The sequence below is a fragment of the Crocuta crocuta genome, unplaced genomic scaffold, assembly GCF_008692635.1.
Source record: "Crocuta crocuta isolate KB4526 unplaced genomic scaffold, BGI_CrCroc_1.0 scaffold180, whole genome shotgun sequence".
NCBI classification, from domain to species: domain Eukaryota; kingdom Metazoa; phylum Chordata; class Mammalia; order Carnivora; family Hyaenidae; genus Crocuta; species Crocuta crocuta.
Genome location: NW_027527549.1, coordinates 4,520,795 through 4,524,582, shown reverse-complemented (window position 1 = coordinate 4,524,582; position 3,788 = coordinate 4,520,795). Strand labels below are relative to the sequence as shown.

General features: G+C 45.5%; 1 protein-coding gene across 1 annotated transcript in view; it reads right to left on the bottom strand.

Moving 5' to 3' along the window:
* Positions 1–3,788, bottom strand: part of WDR3 (WD repeat domain 3) — a 36,371-nt gene that overhangs the window by 8,142 nt on the left and 24,441 nt on the right. The window lies entirely within an intron of this gene.

The window sequence follows — 3,788 nt, the reverse complement described above, 5'->3', positions numbered from 1 at the left end:
GAGAGAGAGAGAGAGAGAGAGAGAGAGAGAGAGAGAGAGAGAGAGAGAGAGAGAGAGAGAGAAAGAGATTAGTCTGGAAGAAAAAGCATGGTCTCTGAATGAGAGAAATGAGACTGAGGGGCTCCTTCTTTCACAATGCAGTCCCCTAGGGCATCTCTGTCTCTGTGCAGCTGCTGAATTGGGTGACAGAGGCATTGGCAACATCTCGCAGAGGTCCCTGACTTTGCATTGGCTGAGGGGTGGCCACACTAGACAGACCACTTCGGCTGGGACAGCGTGCTGGATACCCACCCACACCTCCGTAACCAAGCCTGAATCCTTACCATCTCCCTTTCTTCCTCAAGAATGAGAGGCTCCCTTGTCCTCTCCCAAAGCCTCAGAGATTTGTCGTGGGAAGATGACACAACATAGTCTCCGCTAGGGCTCACGGCCAAGCACCAGATTTCCTGGTGGTGCCCCTGGAGAGAGAAGAAACAAAAGCAAACACCCTGAGAAGGAATACCTTATTGGTTGACCGAGCCCCTCCCTGCATTAGTGGGGGGTCCATGCTTCACCGCAGAAGTAGCTCTGCAGTACTAAGGAAGCAGGCAGCAAGCGCTCACCTCCAGGGTCTGTATGTGCTCGAATTTGTCCGCGTCCCACTGCTTAATCTTGCGGTCCTTCCCCGCAGTGAAGAAGAGGTGGGACTTGGGTACGAACCGGAGGTACATCACACTGAAAAGGGGAGAAGTGAGCAAATGTCATCAAATCCCATATTAGTGAAGAGTCTCAGCCCACAGTTTTTTTTTTTTTTTAAACATTTATTTATTTTTGAGAGAGAGCATCAGTGGAGGAGGGGCAGAGAGAGAGGGAGACACAGAATCAGAAGCAGGCTCCAGGCTCTGAGCTGTCAGCAAAGAGCCTGAGGCGGGGCTCTACCTCATGAACTGTGAGATCATGACCTGAGCCAAAGTTGGACACTTAACCCACTGAGCCACCCAGGTGCCCCTCATGCACATATTTTTGAAGAGCTAGTTCTAGAATGCCTGATTATTCATATCTTGGAATTTTAAATTGATGATGGTCTCAAAACACAAAAGTAATGGACACATGTTCAAGGGAAATGATACAGGTGACTCAAAGGGACGTCCATGAAGAGACTGCGCCTACCTGTCATCGTGCGCAAAGAGAGACTTGTGGCAGTCCCCGAAGTCCAAACCCCAGATCTTCACATTCCTGTCAGCCGAGCCAGTTGCTATTAAAGCTCCGTCCTACAAGGAGGAGAAGTCGTAAACCATTACTCCGCTTGACTGTCAGAAGCCCTATGACTACACTAACCAGAACATTTGAGCCAATTCTTCCAGAAATAGTAAAATCAATACCAAACAATTACTTTCATCTCTCTATCAAGAGCATCCATTTCTTTGCTTTTATCTAAGATTGCCTTTAAAAGCTTGCTGAGTGAGAGCAAGAGCTCTGAGGCTCCAGGGCTTTTGTACCGCTAGAGGGTGGTGCCTTGAGGTCAGTTATAGATTTACCTACTCTGCTAAACAGACAGGAAGAAGAATGTCTCATCTCTGTCCTAGGATTTGGGGGAAGAGGAAGGGAGGAAGAAAGAAGAGTCTGGGAAAGAACCTACTAGAATGTTTGCAACCCAACCTTTTATCTCACGTTCCTGATCTCTGTTTCTCCTATCTTTCCAATCTCAAGGTCTTGTTCAAATGGTTGCCAACATGACAAGGACAGCAGAAAGATTGTGTGACACCCACCCACTATTACCATATGGATAACAAAGAGCTAGAGCATGGGGCTGATTCCTTTCACAGACCAGACAGTGTCTTTAAATACATTATTGCCATTCTTAGCCATAACCAGACATTGCAAAAAACACGATTCTGGTCAAGAGACTAAAAGTCTCTTATAAAGTAAGTGTAAAAGTTTACAGATAGTGCAAAATATGGTAAATGTCCAAATACGAAGCCAAGTTCCATCCTTCTCACCAGCACTATCCTTCAGAACAAAGGGGGGATCCGTTTTTTAAAGTCATATTTTACGTTTGTCTCCCAATTATAATATTTTAGACAGCAAAGTACTCTGGAAAATCCATAACAGGGGGTTAGTTATAAGGATTAATTCAGACATTTGTGAACATATTCTGAAAGCACTAAAGTAATACACGTATTTAAGGCACGACTACAATATACACTATTTTATGGCCTTTTTGGGTGAAAGATAAACAGGATGAAAAAATACTCTAAAGTGAAGACAGCAAGCCAAGAACTAAGAAAGTGCTTTAGAAAAGACAACTAGTTTCTGAGATGCTGTTTAAATTTTACTTACGTGAGAGATGTCCATGCATATGACAGGCAGTTTGTGTCCATACAGGGAAAGAAAAAACTAAATGTTAAAGAAAAAAAGAACATAAATAATTCACACCTGTCTATAAAATACAGGCATTGTTTGTTACACGTGGATCAAAAATATAACCTTAGGGGCACCTGGGTGGCTCAATTGGTTAAGTGTCCGACTTCAACTCAGGTCATGATCTCACAGTTCGTGGGTTTGAGCCTCGTGTCAGGCTCTGTGCTGACAGCTAACTCAGAGCCTGGAGCCTGTTTCAGATCCTGTGTCTCCCTCTCTCTCTAACCCTCCCCTGCTCATGCTGTCTCTCTCTCTCTCTCTCTCAGAAATAAATAAAACATAAAAAAATTAAAAAATATATATATAACCTTAAAATACAATCTTAAATGCTGCTCTGGACTGCTCCATATTTATACTTCGAGAACAGAGAGACCACCGAAGGCAGCCCACCGGGGTCCAGCCTGCGGAGCCCGGAAGCACTGCCAGGAGCCCCACAGCGCAGCAGAGCCGGGTGCACCCCAGCAGCCCACGGCCTCGGTCACAACACAGCACAGGGACGTTCTCTACATCTCTCAGCTGAAAAGACTTTGGGCACTTGCTTCACAACAATGCTCCCGGGCCAGACCCAGTCCTCCCAACTCTGGGCACGGGGCCCAGAAAGCTATGGTTTTAAATGCAACCCAATGGTCCCGATGTGCAGCCAGGTGTGGAATCACAGCCAGGGAGACCCAGCGATGCTCTTCCGCTACTGGCTACAACAGGACTTTCTGAACTTGTGCAGCAGAACTTGCTTTAGGCAAAACTTATGAACTGAAGGCCTCTTTAAAAACTCTGGCCTTCCCAGTGCACCTGCAGAGTTTGGACACACATATACGTTTTCAGAAACCTACCACTGCTGGGCACAGTTAAGGCCACTTTGCAGTCTCAATTCAACCAAGATCAGTGTCAAAGACAAAAACTATTTCCAGGAGTAACTGCTGTACCTTTAAAGTGTCAACGTAGAAGATTTTCACAGTACAGTCTAGCAGAGAGACAGCCAAGAGCTTCTGATTGGGAGAGAAACTGACACATAGAACATCTTCATCTAGCTGCAAGGTTCGGGTCTGCTTCACAGAAAGCCTAGCATGACAGAAAGCATCAATAAAAAAATTAATACATGAATGTTCTACAAAGGCAGACAAAAATTCCAAAAACTCCCTGGAGTACAACAGAAATACACATGTTGGGGCACCTGGGTGGCTCAGTCGGTTAAGCATCCAACTTCAGCACAGGTCATGAGCTTGCAGTTTGTGAGTTTGAGCCCTGCACATCGGGCTCTGGGCTGACACCTTGGAGCCTGGAGCCTGCTTCGGATTCTGTGTCTCTCTGTCTCTCTCTGGCCCTCCCCCACTCACACTCTGTCTCTCTCAAAAATAAACGTTTAAAAAATTAAAAAAAAAAAAAAAAAG